Source organism: Thamnophis elegans, chromosome 1 (genome assembly GCF_009769535.1).
Source record: "Thamnophis elegans isolate rThaEle1 chromosome 1, rThaEle1.pri, whole genome shotgun sequence".
In the NCBI taxonomy this organism is placed as follows: domain Eukaryota; kingdom Metazoa; phylum Chordata; class Lepidosauria; order Squamata; family Colubridae; genus Thamnophis; species Thamnophis elegans.
The window spans coordinates 111,768,999-111,791,522 of NC_045541.1; the positions used below are offsets into that span (position 1 = coordinate 111,768,999).

Sequence of the window (22,524 nt, forward strand, 5' to 3'; positions counted from 1 at the left end):
TTGAATAAAACTGGGATGTATTAAAGGTCTTTAGAACCAGAGGTGGTATTCCACCAGTTCGGATTGGTTCAGGCAAACCGGTAGCGTAAATTTTGAATAGTTTGGAGAACTGGCAAGTACAACCTCTGGTTGGCTCCGCCCTCCCACCCCCATCATTCCCTGTCCTATATTCCTCTTTTTTTTTTAGCTCTGCTGATTTGCGTAGCAGAGTGGGTTGCCGCCCCTCAGCTGAACTAAAATACAGCTTAGCTCACCAGCGCTGACACGGAGGACGATCTTTGAGTGCTTCGTGCACAAAGTGGAAGCGCGTGCACAAAGCGTGCTCTCATAGAACCATTAGGAAAAGATTTGGAATCCCACCACTGATTAGAACCTATAAATAAGAAAAGATTACTTTATAAACACAAAAGTAGGGTGTGCAGAAAATGAGCTTTAGAAAGGAAAAGAATCCTGCATTAAGTTTTGGTTACACTGAGGATTGTCTGAATAGTAGTGACAAATATGTGAGCATTTACTAGAAAATATTTGGATCAGGTGTATAAAACTGAGATAATGCCAGGCTAGCTAATGATGCATACTTTTCTTTAACACTATGATTCCAGGTTGCATTCAGAAGTCTCCACTGGATGCTAAGTGTACACCCCATATGCTCTGAAGTACCTTTATTGAAACAAACCTCAAACATTGCACAAATGAACCAATTAGAGCCAGTTTGTCTAGTGGCTGAGGCATTAGGCTACAAACCAAGAGACCATGAGTTCTAGTATCACCTTAGCCATGAAAGCCAGCTGGGTGATCCTGGGCCAGTTACTTTCTCCTAGCCCAATTCACTTCACAGGAATGTTGTTGTGGGGAAAATAGAAGGAAAGTATGTTGGATATGTTTGCCATCTTGAAATTTGTAAAAATAATAAAGGCGGAATATAAATAAATAAAAATAAATACTGAGCTCAGCATTGTTGCAAAATGTTACTGATTATTCAAATCTGCTACTTTTAAATACTGCAAATTTCTTTCACATGGATAAGGTAATAGTGAAAAAGTAGCTGTATGTGGTTTTCAATATATCTATTGTTCAAATTTCCAACATGGAAAACGCCATATAACATGCTTAGATATTTGAGACACAATCCTATCTATCAGCATTCCATATGGATTCTAAAGCAAATCTCATAATGCTCAGATAGCGACTGTGGCTGTTGTCCTCAGGGGATGATAGTAGTTCTAGGTCTACAGAAAAGAAAATCCCACTGAATTTGGTCCATTTTTCTAGATTGTACATGCATAAAAATTGTAGCAGCTTTATCAATGACACTAGATCTGTTTGTTTAATTATTTTGTATCCTGCTTTTATTTTTGGTCAACTCAATTGGCATATAGTTTAGTGGACTGAATGCAACAGACAACAGCCACAAAAATATATTTCACCATTTAACAGATGTTTGGATCTACGTCAGATCATTATCTTTCCATGAAAATCAAGGTTTCCTAAATTTGAAATTACTATTAAAAACTAAGGAGGTAGTGCAATGCATTCATACAGTACTGTGTTTCAAGTTATTCACAACACATGTTGTGTTTTAATGTGGTCAAGTAAAATTTGATCAATACATAATACAGATGGACATTTACCTCAATGTCTCTTTGCAAATCATTGTTTTCCCCGATGGATTTGATTTATTGGGAAAAGTTATATCTTTGTTATATGTGGATTATTAACTCTTACAAGCAAAACTGTCATTAGAAAGATAAATACTTCCTTGCTTATCAGCTAACTCTATGCTTACACTGTTTTAATTTGAATTATTTTCCTTTCATTAAGAGCCAAAACTATACCAGTAGGTCTGCTTAATGTTTTGATTTTCCTGATTCAGAAATTCTGTTTTATCAATTGAGTAATTACCGCCCTGTTCTGTCTATCACCCCATGTTCTTCTTTCTCATTGGTATGTTCTTACTTGAAAGAGTTGAGATTTCAAAGTGCCCTTAACATTCTAAACAATCTGAAAAGATATTACAGTATTTTAAAATAAGAGGAATAAAGTAAAAGAATCACAGAATATATAAATTGAAGGAATGCTATTTAAATCCCTGACATCTGATAAGAAGCTCCTTGCTGTTCTAGGCTAAGTATTCTACCTAATTATAAAGCTGGTTTCATCAAGAAATTTGTCCTAAATATTTTTAATCTTATTTTTTTTTAAATAGTTATCTGGTCCTTGTCCTAGTTTTGGTTTCTACTGAGAAAATATCTAACCCTTCTTATATGTGATGATTTTTTAGGTATTTGAATCTTCTATCCTTCTGTTTTGCAAGCTAAATATGCACAGTTTGCTTACCTGTGCCTACGTTCCTTAGACTTGATTTTTAGAACCCTTAGCATCTTTGTGGTTCAACCTCAGATCTCCCTTTAGCTTCTTTTAAAACATAATGCCATCAATTGGATAGAGTGGTCCGACTTCTATTTAACCAGATCAAAGAACATTAAAGCTATTATGTCCTGCAATCTGAATACAACGCTTCTTTCAATACAGCCTGAGATTCCACTGAACATTTAGCAGCTGTACCATACTGCATGTTCGTATTCATATACGGGTCTAGTATTTAAAAAAAAATCTCACAACTGTTACCAAACCAATCTTCCCAATCCCGTACCTCTGTTTGAATTTCTCCTACCCAAATTGAGCTGAATATCATTCAGTAAGATTTGACACATTGGTAAATAATATTAATATTGTCCACCCATTCCTTCCAATTCATTTATAAATATGCCGGGGTGCAGATGCAGCTCAAGATAATGCATATAAAATGCATTTATATTTAAGAATATATTGTTTTCACTTCTGTTTTTCTGAACAAGGAACATTTCAGGGCCCAGGATTTTTCTTGCCAAAAGGTAAGAACACACTTTTCACTCATTTGTTGGTTATATCACGTTCTTCAATATTTTCCTTTGTTTTTTCTTGCTATGTGCATCCACAAGTAGAACACTGATAGCATAATAATAAACAACTACAGTGTATGTTCTGTAGTTCTACCAACAAATAACAACTATGGTTTACAGAGTTTATTGAGTTAAGTATACCAATTGAGTAAATCTTAGGTTAAATATAAATCAGAAGAAAACAAAAGAAATGGCTTCAATGAAATAAAATATCTGAATCAAATGTTATGCTAGCAGGAAAGGAAGAATGGATACAGCAGTATAAATGCCTGAATTATATTTTAAATAATATACTGGATAATACAGTGGAATAGAAGAAGCAAAACTAAATGGACAACAATAAGTTTGGGATAAATACATTTGTATTCTGCTGGAACTTAAAACTTGAACTTAGTTGGCCCACTTTATGCTTTGATGTCCTGCAAAGTATTTTGTAAAGTATCAAATGAATGACAATGAGGAGAATAGAGGCTTTTGAAATGTGGATTTATAGACAATAAAATTGATTGAATGTATAGATAATGAGACAGTCCTCCAAATACTGAACAGAACTACAGAAAATGTGACTCATTAAGAAAAAGGAATAAGAATAACAAGAATACATTATATGAAACCAACAACTAGCCACCAGCCACTATTTCAAATAATTACCCAAGCCAAGATTTGTGGAAATTGCAGGGCTAGAAGATAATATGTATTCTAACTGGAAAATATATACTCGAGTATAGGCCGACCCGAATATAAGCCGAGGCACCTAATTTTACCACAAAAAAAAAAACGGAAAAGTTATTGACTCGAGTATAAGCCTAGGGTGGGAAATGCGGCAGCTACTGGTAAATTTCAAAAATAAAAATAGATACCAATAATGTTTTTGAATATTTATTTCAAAGAAAAACAGTAAACTGACACAGAGGGAGGGGAAACTCACAGGGGCGCCGGGCCATTCACGAGCGTCACCCAGCGGCATGGCCCCGCCCCTTTTTCTCCTCCATTTCAGGCAAATTTTTCACTGACTCGAGTATAAGCCGAGGCGGCTTTTTTCAGCCCAAAAAGTGGGCTGAAAAACTCGGCTTATACTCGAGTATATACGGTATATATATATTCAGGTGGTTTGGCAAAAATACAAATGTTTTGATTCGAACAGTGACCTAAAAAGAATAGTTAGAAGTGTTACCTGACTACTTGTGATACTAGGCACTAAAAGAAAAAATAAAATAAAATTGTAAATGATTTCCAGTTTGATTCCTCTGAAGTGAACTAAAATGTTTTTCTCCCAGAGATCCAGGGCAGGATAAATATTAGCAGGAATGAATCTTCCTATTATGTTTTCCCTTCAAATCCCTGACAACAAAAAAATGGTCAAAGGGGTGTACTTACATTGAGATGTGTGCAGTAAAATTTGCCAAAAAACCTTTGAAAAAGTTAAGTTTCTTTGCAGTTAGCCTTGAGCTCTTGTAAGTAATTAGGACTTTTTAAACAAGTGGTTAAAAATCCCTCAGATCCTTAATATATTTAAAAAAAAAAGACTTGCTAGCTTTATCTAAAACACTGATTCTGCAACATGGACAGTAAAACAAAGTGGAATTATGAAGGTCTTCTCATCCTTAAATGTGACCGCCAGTTTTTCCTTTATGATTGTTATTGGGTAATATAATAACGAACCCTTGTGATATTAAATGAAAGGATTATCTGCCCTGTAGCAGGGCAGATAATCCTTTCATTTAATATCACTTCCTATTAATTTCTAAGCCTATAACCTTACACCAATCCAAAATTGGACAGAATAATTAAACAAAGTTTTTGAATAAGGGCAGGAAGATGTGCTACCCTGTCTATTCTCAATAGATAAAGAAGCATCTGCTTCATACTTACTAATTTGAGATAATTTTATCTCAACGTGGTGGCTTCTAATGAGCTTCTTACTAAGTCATTAGTCAGTTTTAACTGTTCAGACATGTATTGGCGACTTTATAAGCAAATGCTGTCCATGCTACCCTGTCAAGCCAGCTTCTTTCAGTTGTTAGATGTTCATCTTTGTATCAGTTTTGATGGTATCAAGCCAGCGAGTTCCTTGCTTTCCCCTTCCTTCTTGATCCATTAACCATTCCTAATATTATTGACTTCCCTAATGAATTTGCATGCATGACATGGCCAAAGCAAATAATATGTAGTCTTGTGATTTTGACTGGTTTTATAGGACTCAGCAATTATCTGAGGTTTTTCTGGCTGTCCATGGTATATGCAGTAATTTATGCCAGCACAACAGTTCAAAGATGTCAATTCTTCTTCGATCAGCCATTCTTAGTGTCCAACTTTCACATCCATATATCATTATAAGGAAGACTATTGCTCTAACTCACCTGCTTTTTTGTATTTATATCAATATCTCTGCTTTTTCATCCTTATGTTAATCATTGCAGTGTGGACTAAGATTATCCTGCATTTGATTTCTGATGTAGAACTGCCATCTTGAACAATTTTTGATCCAAGGAAGATAAATTCTCAACATACATCAGTTTCTTTCTTCTAGTCATAGCCTGAGGCTTAAATATTTCCAAATAGATTTTTCCTCTCTGATTTACCCGACACTGAATATTAGTGGTTAATTAAGTCCAAAATCTATGTAGAAACCCCTTCACCTTAGAAAGATTTACTACCTAGTATAAGATAAATGTTATTCCAAATATGTTTGTATTGGAGAAAGAGAGAAGTTAAAAAGCTGGGCTGTAGCACTAAATTAGCATTCTCCAACCTGAGTACCTCCATAAATGTGGAACAACTTCAAAATTCTCAGCTTCTGGTACTTGGGGTTCATACAAGGGCTATGCAACCTGGAAAGGACTATACTAAACCATTGCTAGATAGCCTTGTGCACAATTCATGTAGCAGCTGTTCTTTCAAAAGCCAATTCTCTTTACAGTTATGTGTGAGATGCATGTGCAAATAAACCACTGTCAGATCATTAAAGAATGCTTGGGTTTATTCCCTACCTTACTATCCTTTCTAGTAGCTTTTAGAGAGGAAAAATATTTACATTATTTGAGTGTCTCTTTGCTATTAGGGACACAGATATCTCTAATGAATGCCTTGAGGAAATTAATTACAAACTATGATTGATGTAATTTTTACTAATGTTTTTTGCAATTTATATCACACTTTATAAGGCACTGAAACACTAGTTTGATAGGCATTACAGTAATATTATCATCAAGAAGAAAATTTATTTTACTTTATTGAGAATATTTAAACTTAATTTTAAAATGCAATATATTATCAGGTGTCATATGAAACATAATTACAACATAAACATGAAGATTCTGAGAGTTAGAATTCAAAGCATGTAGAGTACAATCTGTGAATTACATAGTGTCCCCCTTTCCCCATTTTGTCTCCCCAAAATTGGTAGAGCTGAAATTTTTTTATCCTTTTTGATTTTGGAGGGGTTTTATGAGTATTAGGAATACCTTAAACCTACGCAAGTCTAGAGTTTCCATGGTGCCTTTAAAGCATTGATAAATTACACAGAATTAGGCTGATTATTCTTGTATGACAAAGGGGGCTATGTGGTGCAAAACAGGAGCATGCATGCTCTACAAAACCTAATGCACCAATTTTACTTCTCAAAAGCCCCCAGATCCAACAGATTTAGGACATTCATCAGTGACCAGAGCCATGTCAAATTAGTTATGGTCCTGTTCTCTGTAGCTTCCTGTTCTCTGAGACTATAATAGGATACCCATCTTTGACGTAGAGCTTTATCATTCGTGGATCCCACCCTGTAGAAGGCTATGTCCCCAAAGTTTTGTCAGGTCTTACAATATAGAGATAGACAATGTATTCATGAATTCCTTCTGCCTCTGGAAATGAGAATTAAATTTGTATCATCCAATATTGATGGTAATGTAATTCACATGTTTGAATGGTTTATAAAGCAGCTCATGTAGTTATAAAAAAACAGAAAGAATTCATATGTAGGTCAAAAACTAAGAGAAGACTTCAGTCTCACTGACAGTACATTCTAGACAACATCAAAGCAAGAACACATTTTTATCTCTACAGCCCATCCTGGCAAGATAACTGAAAAAAAGACTGTAGTTTGTTAAAAACTGCAGAAAGGTATAAGAGAGCCAATGGCATTGCACACATTCCTGGTAATTATCCAACATACATTCTAAGGTTATTTTCATTTTATAACTAAGTGTGAGTCTAGACTGGAACAGAAATAGATAACCAATTTAACCTGAGAAAGCCTAGTACTGAAATGCGGTCATCCTTTCTATCGACCGTGTTTCTCTGAAAATAAGACAGGGTCTTATTTTCTTCTGACCCTCGAAATAAGAACTTGGCCTTATTTTGGGGTAGGTCTTATTATTTTTGAGGTGCAGGTGGCGGCGAGCTGGTCACCTCATGACTGCTGCTGTGTTGCAATATTTTCAGGGAGGGCTTATTTTAGCGCATGTGCTCAAAAGCCCAATTGGGCTTATTATCCGGGGAGGTCTTATTTTCAGAGAAACAGGTTATTGCCTTGCATAGAAAGGGATCAGTTAATTATTGTCCATGATGTTTGAGAACAATGTTGTTTTCCATTAATGTTCTCCCAGTAGGGACTGTTCTTTACCTCAAGAAATAGTAGGTAGTCTATCCTGCTGCGTTTGTTCTTGACTGGGTTAAAAGTTATAATTTCTTGGTAAAAGGACTATACTGTTAAAAGGAACGAGTTATTTATTTCTTTAGAATTTGGCTTGGTAGACTGTTTTGCTTCTTCATCAGTATTTACTGTCACTGTCTCACATAAATATACATCGACAAATGAAAACAACATCCTCCCCCGCCCATTTTGTTCTGTGCTGTGGGGAATACTTGGCCTGGATTCCTTTACTTATCTTTGCCTTTTAATGTATTCCATTCAGGCTCAGAAATGTGTGTTTTTCACATTGTTGAGTTAATTTTTTTGTAATCATACAGAATGAGGGTTACGACTGAATTTTGGAAAACATCTTGTTCTATGCTAAAATCATTTTGCAGGCAGTCCTGTGGGTAAAAATATTTGTACTGCGGTTTAGTGCTTGGATAGTTTCCTTGGCAAGAAACTAAGACCCACAACTTTCTACTTCAGACTGTTATTAATGTAGGTTACAGAGAGAGGCATGTATGTATTTGACAGAGTTTCCATTACCCCTCATAAAGTGAAATGGAGAAATGCTAATATGTTGTGTTTCTATGTCTATTCCCGTAAATGTTATCACGTGAAAACTGCCAGGAACTTACAGGTTGAGGGGGAAGAATTACATAAAAAAATTTATGAGCTAGAAGTCAAAAACAAAGAAACACAACAAAGAGAGTTTTATACTTATGAAGACAGAAGAACATTAGGGAACAGCTATCTGTATCTTTTCTACAATTTATATTGTTTTATTTGTTCCTCGTGTGATTTGATTGCTTATTAGTAACCTAAAGTGTTGTATCTTATGATTCTTTATGATTCTTTATGGATGTATTTTATTTTTCTTTATGTACACTGAGAGCATATGCACCAAAGACAAATTCCTGTGTGTCCAACCACACTTGGCCAATAAAGAATTCTATTCTATTCTATATGTAATACGATTACATATTACATATAATTATACATAATCATACAAATACAAACAAAAATTATATTATAGTGGCATTTAATAATCCTGAACTAAAGAATATCCAATTCTTCTGGCCAGTAGCAAATGACATAAGAATAATACTTCTGGATTACAAAGAAGATGATGCAAGAGTCTTACTGTGACTGTAAGATGTTTTGAACATGAAAAAGACATGGCTACCACTCTTTGCACATGAAAAAGACATGGTAACCAATCAGAGGTTGGATTGATAAAGCTGAAGAACAGAATGGCACATGTCCTTTGAATTTTCATTAAAGTATTGTACGCCTTCCTGGAGGGACTCGTACCAGTCATTCTCCAGATGTGTTTGGTCTTTAATTCCCAGAACATCTGGTTAGCATGAGCGAAATAATGCATCCAAACTGGCTGAATTATGCTCTAAGAAAATTAGGCTGCATTTTAAATTTAATATATAAGCATTACTTTGATAAAATGTTTGGAGAGTTAAGTTCTTAACAGGAAAGAGTATGCTCAGTCAAAAATGATTGTAATCAGTTTTGCAGTCTGAACTGTGTGTTAATTTGAAGGAAGGCAAACATGGCAAAAATGTCATTTTTATATCTGCAGAAAGAAGCACTTCAGTAACATACATCTGTTCATGTTGCTGCTCTTTATTCTGATCACTACCTGATAAATATATCCTGAGTGGGATGTTTACTAAAGCACAAATGCAACCTATGTACTATTTTTATAATTAGGTTGGATTTATGACCCACTTCTCATAAAGAGGCCCCAAACAGCCATTGCTTGTGGTTCTATAAAACCAGGAAGAGAGAAATTCCCTTCACAAGTAGCTTCCGTTGGTCAGGGTTTTCTCATAGGATGGAATGATGTATGATACATTTAGATTGCTCTGTAAATGGTTTTATTTAATGGTGACCCATTAACCTGGTTTTAATTAAAGCTTTTGTTAAGTGTACTTCTCTTCAGAAGGCTACAATTTCCATTGCAGTTTGCAAAAAAATTAGTGTGTGGTTTTCTTATTTGGAGACAAATTCTGACATGTTTTTTCCTGGGTTAACAGTCCTAGACCACAAATACCTTTTCAACTATGTTAGCCAGAATATACTCAATATTGTGATAGTCTTGCCATAATGTATTTTAGTTTTACATGGTGTCTATAAGTCCCTCTGAAAGTCACCATATCTGTTTTCCAGAGAACAAGAATTGAACAAATACAATCTAGAAAAATATTCTTTCAACCATATGGTTGCAGTTAATGCATCTGTTTTGATACAGCAGCTAGAGGAAAAAATATCCATCTCATTCATCTTTTTTGTGCAGTGTAAGCTTAGATGGGTTAGATGAAATCAGTGTTAATTAGATAATCTCTTCTTTCATTCTTCATCCTTTGTTTGAGATAAAAACACAATTGGTGATTTCTACTGCAGTAGTGGAGTGTTGTAGTGCTCCATGGGGAAGACTTTGGAATTTTTTCCTGGTAAATTGTCAGTCTATTAGGTTCAATTATTGCTAAGCTAAATCTTAAACACTGTTGAATCTTGATGTCACATGATGTGGTAACTCTAAGGAGGGGCAATCAATAGACATAGAGCATGTTAGTGTAGGTAAACTAAAAGTAGTAGTTCTCTAACATCTACATACATTTGATGAACTTAAATGTCAAAGCAGTGAGATTGTTGGGTATGGTTCCATTAGGGGTGGGCTTCTCGGGGCTCGCAGGGGTTTGGGAGAACCTCTAGCTAAGAGTCTGTGCAGTTCGGAGAACCCCTCAAATCCCACTCCTGGCTGGCCCCTCCCAGGAGTCTCCCACAACCCATTTTGTTTTTGTTTTTTTTAAATAGAATTTATTTTTATTTTCAAAACAAACACAATACATAAAATCTTCCTTCTTTACATACTGTAGAAAGTGTATCAGTTGGTTACAAAAGGTTTTCGTGCATCTCTTCCACAATCATCAAGCATAATTCATATTAACTCAAGTATTTTAACTCAAATATTTATACATGTTACCCTTACACCTCCATTTTTATTTGACTATAATTATTAAACGTGTGTTGTGATGCTTCACATAAGGGCTGCCTCAAGACCTGTCATTTTTTGTTTGTTTGTTTGCTTGTTTAATGTGTACATGAAGCCACTGGGTGCAGTTCAGAGTGTAGCATCAGCAATATGCTGAAGATATGAGTCAATATGCTGCTAATCTAGTATCAGCAGTATAATGATGATATCCAATTATACATCTCAACTCCAGGCAGTCCCAAGTGTTTTTTTCAATGTAGCATGGCAATATCTGATAGTTGGCTGGGAAGATGAGGCTATTCCTAGTTGAGATTTGTGTGGAGTTTTGGAGTAATCTTGGACTCCTGCATACAGAAGCCCTTTACATAGATCCAGCTGAGCCTGTCCCTTGACTGAGAAGCCCTTCTGATAGTCTTTGATTTATGACTGTAATGGAGTTGTATATCATAGCAGTTGTAAATTGAAGTACCCACGGGACTGACCCAATTTTATAACATTTTTTTGTGGCAGTCATTGTAGGAATGCCACAGATATTGGTGCTTTTTGCTGGAAACCGGACCAAAAAAATGTCACAAATCACAGTCATGACATCATAAGACATCTATAAATTGGGGCAAGTTGTTGAGTGCTCAAAACTTGATCACATGACCACCTGGATGCAGGGCATCTGTTAGAACTCGGAATCCAGGTCCTAAGTATCTTTTTTGGGGGGCTGTCCATCATAACTTCTAACAGTTGCTAAGCAATCAGTTGTAAGTCAAGGACTGTCTTTAGTCATTCCACAACTGGCCTTCATGGCATAAAGTTTGGTTATTTGTGGGTCCACCTGTCTTCCATATTTCTGCCATTCAGTAAGACCAGGCAAAGTGCTCTTGCTCTGGATTTCAAACTGTAAGCTGTCCAGATAACTTCTTAAATAAATAGTGTGAATAGAGTCTTTGAGCAATTTACTTTGGATTAAGTAGCTTATAAATATATTTAATAATATTATTATTCTATAAATCATTGCTATATTGTATCATTTTAAGTTTCTTATGTGATTTATTTTGGAAAACCTGTTTCTCATCCCTTGCCTACGTGTACAGATAGTCCTTGACTTACGACCACAATTAAGGCCCAGCAATTATGTTGCTTAAGTGAGAAATTTGTTAAGTGGGTTTTGCCCCATTTTACGATTTTTCTTGCCAGAGTTGTTAAATTAGTCACATGGTTGTTAAGTGAATCTTAACAACCATGTTTCCTCATTAACTTTGCTTGTTAGAAGGTGGGAAAGGATGCTCACATAAACCCAGGACACTGCAACTGTTATAAATATAGACCAGTTGTCAAACATCTGAATGTAAATCACGTGACCGTGGGGATGGGGCAACAGTCAGAAGTGTGAGAATCTGCACAGAGCACATTCCGAACTCCTTCTCCACCAAATCAGAATTGGAGAATTGCTGATCAACAGATCAGAGCCAATCCAGGGGCATCTGTTCATCACCTTACACCAGGGGTGTCAAACTGGCAGCCTGCGGGCCAAATGCAGGCCACACCCACCCCAACTCTGTGAATGGGAAAACCATCGTGAAATGTCACATGACGGCAATATGATGCAGCGAGTTTGACACTCGTGCCCTATAGTCTTAAGCTCTTCCTCTTTCTTTCTTGCCTCACAACAGGAGACGAAACCGCCTAACTCTGGCAATCATCCCAGAGTTTCCTATTTCTTAACTAGGAACTTTGAAGAAAAAAATAAAAATCAGAGCATAGGCAAGAAACCCCAAAGTATTTATTACAAGCTAGAAAGTGATTGTGATTTTAGTAGTGGGGAGAAGTTGCTGAGCAGACATGACATATGCAACCTCCTTCTTTGGAACTGTTTTTCTTAGAATTTGGCTATACGTATGACCCAGCACTCTTCTTTCAATTTTATTATGCAGCACCTGGCCTTTTTTTATTTCATTCCTTTCCATCTGATCATTCTTTCTTTGTTTTTCATCTTGGCTCACCTCGGCATGGAAAGCACAGCTTTAGACTATTGCACACTGCCAATTAGCATCATTTCTGCCCACTGGTATTTAGAAAGGAAGAGCAGGAAGACATCAAAGGGCAAATATACATTTCCATGTCTGTGTTGGCCTTCCTGGGTAGTTTGCTCTGTGGAACTCAGAGCTCAGATTCTGGAGGTCAATTGAAGACAATTGTGGGAAAGAAGGAAATTGATTAGGGATATAATTCAGGGAAGAAATTAATCAAGGAAGATATGGATAGTAGAGACAGGAATAAAGAGAAATAATTATTTCCTTTGCTACTTTGCTGCAACAGATTACCCACAAAGGAATGTTACTCCAGACAGGGAAAAATGTTCCTCATCTCTACTTTAAACCTTTTGCAAGCAAAAAACAAAGCAACTTGGCATGATAATCCATCCTAGGAGAAAATGTGCAGCCAAAGGAAGTGGAACTATCATTTTTCCATTCAGATTTTTTGTTTTAAAAAGTATTACTTGTCATAATAGCAATAAAACTTGAACGTTTTACTCACTAAAGTCACAAGAACTAGACTAGTGTTTCTCTCTTTTTCCTTTATTTACCTACTTCTTCTGTCTTCCTGATTTGTTCTCTCTCTCTCTATCTCTCTCCCTCCCTCCCTCTCTTATACATACACTGTACACACACACATACACCCTCTCCCTCTTTCTCTGTCTCTCTGTCTGTCTATCTGTTTCTCTCTTTCTCAAAAAGATGCTGCTTAGGTCTTGAGCAAACCAAATATTTTGGGGGAACTCTTTGTTTCATCTTATCCTGAATGATAGATTTGAATCTACTCTGCAAAGATAAGATTTGATATATTTTTGTAGTGATCCTGGGCCCTGATAAAACATTAGCAGAATTTAAGCAGAAGGCCAAGGAATTGGCAGATAGGTAATTTCCCATCTTAATTGCAGTAGAATCACGCCCCTCTCCTTGGATTCTTTGTATTTTTTTCAAGAACTGGCATGATTCACATAGCAGCTTTTTTCTCTGGCCTGAGTCAACGCATTACCTAACAGTGGCAAACAAAAGGTGCTAAAATCTCTCATGAAAATTGTACTCGTTCATTTCCAGGCATAGAGATTGCATCTGTATCTGATATCTTATTTAAATCCCAACTATATTCACATTGGAGGTAAGCATGCATGATAGCAATAGAACTTAGACTTATATACTACTTCACTGATTTGTTTTTTCCAAAAGCCTCATCAGGGTTTGAGAACCATTTTGCAAATTTTGGAAGAAAATGCAATAGTATGTACAGTCCTTGTGCTGGAAAGCAGCATCTCAACCCCAACATTGCATTTGATTTTTTATAAAATCTCTAGTTAATAGTTCAGTTTGAAGGTACTAGGATTAGAAAATGCAACTCGCTCAGTTGTATTTTATAGGAAATCATAGCGATAGCACTTAGACTTATATATTGCTTCACCTTGCTTTATAGTCCTCTCTAAGCGGTTTACAGAGTTAGCATATTGCCCCCAACAATGCAGGTCCTCATTTTACTGACCTTGGAAGGATGGAAGGTTGAATCAACCTTGAGCCATTCAGAATCAAACTCCTGGAGTGAGCAGTGAGTAAGCCCTGCAGTACTGCATTCTAAGCACTGCTCCACCATGGCTCTTTCTAAGATTTTTTATTTCCTTCATGATGAGGTCACTGTCGTTGTTTGTTAAAAGACCATTTTTTAAAATGAAAATTTTGAAAAAAAAAACTTTTACAAATATTTACTTCCCTCCCTCCACCCTCCCCCTCAACCTCCCCCCCCCCGATTTCCCAGAACCAATACAAGGTATAGATCTTTAACAAAAACATTCTAAAATAAGCTTTTAAAAAAGTTAATATTATCTTTCATTTCAGCTTTAACTCCTCCTTGCTAGGCTAGCTCTAAACAAATTATTTCATTCCTTGTTTCTTTAGTCATAAGCTATCTGAAATTTCTTAGTCCCATATGTATTTTGAGTATAGTCAATCCATCTTCTCCACTCCAGTTTATATCTCTCGTTTGAATGGTCCTTGAGATATGCAGATATTCTAGCCATCTCAGCTAGGTTTGTTACTTTCAATGTCCATTCTTAAATAGTAGGCAAAAAATATGGAACGCTTCACAAATTTGCGTGTCATCCTTGCTCAGGGGCCATGCTAATCTCTGTATCGTTCCAATTTTAGTATATGTGCTGCCGAAAAAAATGACCATTTTTTTGATGTATCAAGGACAATGACCAAATTTCTATCAGTAGCTTTAGCTTACAGAAACCAATTAGTACCTCCTTCTTAGTGTCAGCTCCAGCCAGCTCAGAGGCCTGGAACTACCATTCAGGGGAGAAAGCTGGGCCAGCTGCCAAGACTCATCGTCCCACCTATACAAACTGAACAAATTCATGCTAACAATCCATGATTAATTGCCGGGTGGTTTTGCTCTGGGTCAAAAGGTGATGGGTGTGCGCACGCGCGGCGTGTGGCTTATCTTAATTACCAATGTAGCTATAAAAGGTGGTGGGAAGCACAGGGTGGCACTTAAAAAAATCTTAAAGAACTTAAAAAGGGACTTCATTCAGCCAGCTAGATCAAGGGTAGCTGCCCCTGTTCTGTTCTGGGAGAAAAAGGATGGCAGTTTATGTCTCTGTGTCGACTTCCAGGGCCTTAATGCCGTCTGTGTGGAACATCTATACCCTCTTCCTTTAATGAAGGACATGCTGGCTAGGTTAGCGGAGGGACGTATATTTACAAAATTAGTTCTCAGGGAAGCGTACTATAGGGTACGCATTCGGGCTGGTGACGAATAGAAGACAGCCTTCAATTGTCCTCTGGGCAGTTACCATTTCCGTGTTATGTCCTTCGGACTGCAAGGAGTCCCAGCGGTGTTCATTCAGCTAATTAACGAGATGCTGCATGAACATCTATATCGAGGGGTACTCGTCTATTTAGACAATATCCTTATATATACCAAGACCATGGAGGACCATGTAACCTTTGTACGTCAAGTCCTTAAAAAGCTGCTGGATGCACATTTATACATTAAATTGTCTAAATGTGAATTCCACAGGATGCAATTGGATTACCTTGGGTTCCATATTTCACCTAAAGGGGTGGAGATGGACCCCGCGGAGGTAAAGGCGGTGTTGGACTGGCAGGCTTCTAAAACCCGCAGGCAGTTACAGAGTTTTTTAGGGTTTGCCAATTTATATCGCCAGTTCATTCCGTCCTTTGCCCAAGTGGCCCTTCCACTAACCAACCTCTTACGCACAAAACATCTCAAGTCAAACCCTTGAGGGGAAGTCCAGTTGTGTGGACAACAGCGTGTCAGCAAGCATTTGAGCGTCTGAAGTCCTTGTTCGCACAAGAGCCGGTATTGAAACATCCAGAGCCCGCTAAGTCATTTGTGGTTCAGGCAGACACCAGTGATGTGGTGGTGGCTGCAGTCCTCTTACAAAAGAACAATGAAGGAGTCCTACAGCCATTTGCCTACACCTTGAGGAAGTTGACAGGGACCGAATGCAACTGGCCCATTTGGGAGAAGGAGGTGTTTGCAGTCTGGTGGGCCCTGTTGATGTGGGGCATTTACTAGAAGGGGGAGGGATACTCTTCGAGGTCTGGACAGACTACAAGAACTTGGAGACCCTCCAGACCCCGCGCAGATTGTCGCCAAAACAAGTTAGATGGGCCTTGTATTTTCGGCAATTCAACTTTCAATTAAAATATATATAAGGGGGCAAGAACTTCTTAGCTGATGCATGATTAATTGCCGGGTGGTTTCGTTCTGGGTCACAAGGTGATGGGTGTGCACACATGCAGGGTGCGACTTATCTTAATTACCAATGTAGCTATAAAAGGGGGTGGGAAGCACCAGATGGCAGCTCTGACAATTTATTCATTGCCTTAGTGCTTTGTTGGTCAGTTTGTGCCGAAGGAAGAATACAAACTGCATTTCAAATCGTTTCTGTGTTTGGCCGAGGTGGCGCAGTGGGTAGAGTGCAGTACTGCAGGCTACTTCAGCTGACTGTTATCTGCAGTTCGGCGGTTCAAATCTCACCGGCTCAAGGTTGACTCAGCCTTCCATCCTTCCGAGGTGGGTAAAATGAGCACCCAGACTGTTGGGGGCAATATGCTGACTCTGTAAACCGCTTAGAGAGGGCTGAAAGCCCTATGAAGCAGTATATAACTGCTATTGCTATTGCTATTATCCCTTTGGAACCTGACACTTAGTTTTGTGACTTTATTTTATTCATTTTTATGCATGGGCTTTTGTTGTTCTGTACATTTTAATGTATGTTGATTTGGTTTCAGGCTACAGTATAAAGCAATGAATAAATCAATAAAGACCATAAAGCAATGAATAATCCCATTTTCTTTTTGCTATCACAATTTGTCATTGAAATCAACTCAGCATATGAAACTAAAATATAATTACATTAAAGTATGAACAATTGTCTGTAAACATTTGCAAGTGAGGACTCTGATACCCATTTAACTTAATATCCTTTTATGATGGAAATCAGCCATTTCGATGCTAAGTTCATAAACAATCCTCCAGAGCAGTCATGTATTTTTTATCTTGTTTCAATCATTTTATTTATTACAATTTTCTGGCCACCCTTCACCTGTCTTTGATGTACTTTTTAATGGTTTAATTCCATTTGAAACATATATGCTGTTATGTTGAACTGACTGGAACAGAAACTTGCACTTTGTGGATAGCGTTGTTTGTTTTGTTTTAATTATACTATTAATTCTTAATCCTGTTCTTACATCTGAAGGTTTTATATCTTAGTAAAGAACTGTCCCATAAGATAACTTTAATAATACATGTTCTTTGTTGGTTTTGTTCCTCTGAGGTAAAATAAAAAGTAAAGGCTTCTTTGAGTTGGACTCTACTTCTTGGCAACAATAAAGTAATGATTTGCCATTACTGCCTTTTCAGTCTAGTTTATACATATAAAATTATCCAGTGATAATCATCTTTTGGGAACTGTCTCCTTATGCCTGCAGTTAAGTGCATATTTGAATGCTCCTCCAACACCAAAAATGCAGTTCAATTGTAAAGTTACTGTATCCTGGTGGAGGGAGGGAGGGAGAAGAGAAATCTGTGTTATGTTTTCCTGCTTGACATCATGGATGTCCATTCAGAGAGACATTTTTATATGCTGGAACTGTTTGTAATATTATTTTCCACATAGTTTGAAATGGTTTGGTAAAATTGTTTTTCTTGTTTGTTTGTTTGTTTATTTATTTATTTATCTATTTATTTATTTATCTATTTATTTATTTATTTACCTACCTACCTACCTACCTACCTACCCTACCTACTTATTTACTTACTTGTTTGTTTGTTTGTTTATTGTCTCACACTCCTAAACCACCAAAGGCAAAGGGAGGGCTCTCATGGCACTAACCAACCCCACAACTGTGTGTTCCTTTGGGCTCCTCACACAAGGCCGCAGAGCCATCTTTTTGGTTGTTTTTCTGAAAATGTAGTTGGATGCTTTTTCCTTTGGCAATAGTCCAATTAATAATATGTACATCAAGATCACGTGAAGTGTTAATACCTCTTTATAATGCCTTGGTAAGGCCACACTTGGAATACTGCATTCAGTTTTGGTCACCACGATGTAGAAAAGATGTGGAGACTCTAGAAAGAGTGCAGAGAAGAGCAACAAAGATGATTAGGGGACTGGAGACTAAAACATGAAGAACGGTTGCAGCAACTGGGTATGTCTAGTTTAATCAAAAGAAGGACTAGGGGAGACATGATAGCAGTGTTCCAATATCTCAGGGGTTGCCACAAAGAAGAGGGAGTCAAACTATTTTCCAAGGCACCTGAGGGCAGAACAAGAAGCAATGGGTGGAAACTAATCAAGGAGAGAAGCAATTTAGAACTGAGGAGAAATTTCCTGACAGTTAGAACAATTAATCAGTGGAACAGCTTGCTTCCAGAAGTTCTGAATGCCCCAACACTGGAAGTCTTTAAGAAGATGTTGGATAGCCATTTGTCTGAATCAGTATAGGGTTTCCTGCCTAGGCAGGGGGTTGAACTAGAAGACCTCCAAGGTCCCTTCCAACTCTGCTATTGTATTGTATTTTATTACCTCTTTTCTAAAATTACTTGAATTGTTAAGAGCTGCAATAGCTGTTGTAGTCTTATTTGTATGGGGATGGCAGCAAAATTATATCAATTAGTGTAATTATCTTAAAGAGGATACAGGTAGTTCTTGCTTAATGACATTAATGGGAACTGGAATTTCTGTCACAGTCAGAGCTAAGTGAACAGTAATTCATACAGAAAATAGAGCGTTCTGTTCAAGTCTTGTGAAGTGGTAGAAGTGCACTTATTTTATATCCCAGAAAGCATGTTACATATGTTTTTGCCATTGCAAAAAGCTTCCCCAAATTAAAGACATTACAACACATTAAATAAGATAGTAATATAACACAATCACCAAAAGATTATTCAATAGAAAATGTTGCAGAAAAATTATATATTTGCACCCACTGTCCTCTGCCTAAGATGATAAAAGAGGATAATACATCAGTTAAACTATACACATCTTCTTGGGTGCTTGCCAAGTACTGTGCCCTACCTGAATATTTACATTAAAAAGCCTTTCAATTAAGGAAGGGGCATACTGCAAACCTTTTATTGTCAATAATGGTTCTGAGACTCAGTTCTATCCAAAAAGCTTTCAGCAAGGAAAGAAAGAAAGAAAAAGAGAGGGGGGGAAGGGGAGGGGGAGGGAGGGAGGGAGGAAGGTGGGTGACTGACTGAAGGCCAATGTATATTTGAAAATATGTCCACTGTTCAGGGAAACAGCAACAGTAAATAGGAATAGGACAGAGTAAGGATGTCAAACTCACTGAATCACATTGCCGTCACATGACGTTTCGTGACATTTTTTTCCCAACACAGAGCTGGGGTGGGAATGGCCTGCGTGTGATCCATCTGACTCTCAAGCCACCAGTTTGACACCCCTGATAAGAACATTCTGCATGAAACTAAACTATAGGCGTAGCATGCAGTATAATTTTCAGTACCCATTCAGTGTCTCCTGTGAAATGTTTTCATAACAGGATCACAATATTCCAAGATATGCTCACCAATCCAGAAGACTGGAGAACTCTGCTATCGTGTTTAAAATAAAGTGGTTTGACTGTGGAGTAGAAGTTGATTTGTCCCCCAAGCAATAACCTATAAGCTTTTGTAACATCCAAGTACATTGAACATGGCAATGATTGTACTTTATGAAGATGTATTTATTTTGCTATATATGAAAGTACTCTATATACTCTTTGTACCCTGAATATACACTCTGTCTCCTTCAAAAAACATTCGCTCAAATGTTGTAGAACGTGAGTGACCAAGCAGAATCCTCCCTGCCAGCTGTGTTGTGGCTTATTAGGTACTTCAAAGAATTCCTCTTCTCCCACTTCCAGGTAGGCAAGCAGGTAATAATGACACCTATAAGGTGACTGCACCTCCTGTTGGAAAGCTTTGTTTATATTTTTACTTATTGCTGTCATCGTAAAACAGAGAGAGAAAACATGTTGCCTTCCAGATGTTGCTAAGAATTAGACAGCCACAGTCTTCTCCAACGTACTGTTGGAAGAAATGTCCTTCTGGGTTCGGCTCCAAGTGGGGAAAAAGACACTGGAGTCATGAAGGCTGCTTAGAAAGATGGTTTAATGTTTAATGGTAGACAGGACAGCATAGCTTGAGGTCCTGGAAGAAAAGGTGATCACATGCTTCCAAGTGTTGGGTGAAGAAGAAGAAGAAGGGTCGAGGGAGGGGCTTGCAGGGCTTTTTATAATCTGTTCGGCCCCACCTATATGTTTCCTGTTCCTGTTTAAGAAATGTATTCTGATTGGTTGTCAGACTCCCATGGAGCCATGCAGGAGCAACTCTCTAGGCTGAGTCCAGGTTTGGTTGAGTTCTCGGATGCCATGTGGGGAGTTGGGTAAAGGGCCAATATCATTATGCCTTAATCCCATCTCCCTGGAGCTGAAGGGGAGAACTCTTTATTATGTAAAGGGACTGGCCTGGCCTTCTTAATGGCCCATTGACAAAAAATGGGGCGGCAGGAAGCTGCAAGAAGTTTCTCTTTAAAACGTTTCTCCTTTTTCACATCCAGGGAAACATAATATTCTGCCTTTTCAATATTTCCTAGGATATTTCATTTTTCTGGGAGAGGGCTAGGTGTTAACTTCCTACAGTATCACACTGATAATTTCTTTACTGTGTCTATTTCTTGCTAGTATATTATTGCTATTTCTTTTATTTCATTTTTTAACATATAGTAAAGAATAAGTAAATAGCAGTGACTCAGTGGCTAAGATGCTGAGCTTGTTGATCAGAAAGGTCAGCAGTTTGGCAGTTCGAATCCCTAGTACTGTGTAATGGAGTGAATTCCTATTTCTTGTCCCAGCTTCTGCCAACCTAGCAGTTCGAAAGCATGTAAAAATGCAAATAGAAAAAATAGGAATCACCTTTGGTGGGAAGGTAACAGCGTTCTGTGCGTCTTCGATGCTGTCAGCGTTTAGTCATGCCAGCCACATGACCACGGAGACGTCTTCGGACAGCACTGGCTCTTCGGCTTTGAAACAGAGATGAGCACTGCCCCCTAGAGTCAGGAATGACTAGCACATATGTGTGAGGGGAACCTTTACCTTTAAGGAATAAAACATTCCTGGGGCTTCCTGGGAGGAGCCTGCTGGTGGTGGCAGCAAAAAATCAGCTGCCTCCGAATTCCTGGCTACGTACCTGTTTAGAGGATCTTCCATCTGACGTCTTATCAGGTTTTCTTATCCTTCAGGCAAGAAGGAAAGAAGAAACTGTTTTGCTGGCAAATGCTCTTCGATTTTTGCAGCTTTTGTGCTTGCAGGGAAAGGGGGGCTAGCCCAAGGCAGAACGGCTGTCCGTGCTGGGAACTTCAAACTGCCTTGTGCAGGACAAAGTAGGTCTCCCCCACTCAGTTCAAAGTTTTGTTTGATTTAATCTTATCACGAGCTGAATCCATTTCCGTGCACAATAATTGTTTATCAACATTTTAGCTTCTTTTCTTTTTCTCCTCCGAAAAATTATTTACTTAGAGGCTTTTAAAATGGCGCCGAGCAGGCTGGTTTCTCCGGTAATAATGAACACTTTTTGTTAATCCTCACAAGAATTCACAAGAATTCAAAACAAAAGAGATTGCTTATCATATGTTTTGGTTTCACAATAGGCCAGCAGAAGCTTTTTAATTAGCTTTATTTCTACAAGAATGTTACTCCTTCATTAACTTTGCTTATCTGGAAGTTAAATGGTGATGAATCTGCTGAACGGTCTTGTTACAATGTTTACTCACTGAAAGTTTTGCCAAGCCTTAACTTCAAAATAAAAGGGGAACTCAGCCTCTTTACTTAAAGCTGCATATTCAGGCAATAGAGTTTTATTAACTGCAGGCAGATAAATTTTGAAATGGCTTCAAAACCAAATATTAACTTGAAGTTGTAAATTTTTTTCTTATTACTATTCAAAATACCAGCTTCAATTTTGTAAAAGGCTTTCTTATCCAGCTGCGTTACAAGATGGCGATTTTATAGCTTCTGCGTTTGATATATGACACAATCAGTTCTATTCTCCTGAAGACTTCTCCTTATTAACTGTTAAAAGTCTATAAATAGTATCCCATTTAAAACCGAGGGGAGCAGAGACTTCGTTTGTTTGTGCGTTTTTTTATAATGGCTCCCAAATCGAAGCAGTCTAAGCGTTTCCTTAATAATACATCTCAAGAAATTGTTACAAAATCGCTGCCCTTGCCTCCCACACCCTCTACTGGAGATCTCTTAACGCAAGAATTTCTTTTTGAAACCCTTAAAGAGTTCAGACAGGAAATTAAACAACTTTTATCGGACTTATATGATAAACTGGACGCCAAGATTGCTCAAACAAGG

At 37.6% G+C, this 22,524-nt stretch overlaps 1 protein-coding gene and 1 non-coding gene across 3 annotated transcripts in view; one reads left to right on the forward strand and one right to left on the reverse strand.

Moving 5' to 3' along the window:
* Positions 1–22,524, forward strand: part of RAD51B (RAD51 paralog B) — a 414,448-nt gene that overhangs the window by 216,911 nt on the left and 175,013 nt on the right. The window lies entirely within an intron of this gene.
* LOC116523778 lies at positions 14,690–14,791 on the reverse strand. The gene has a single exon (XR_004257138.1). It is a non-coding gene; the product is annotated as a U6 spliceosomal RNA (small nuclear RNA).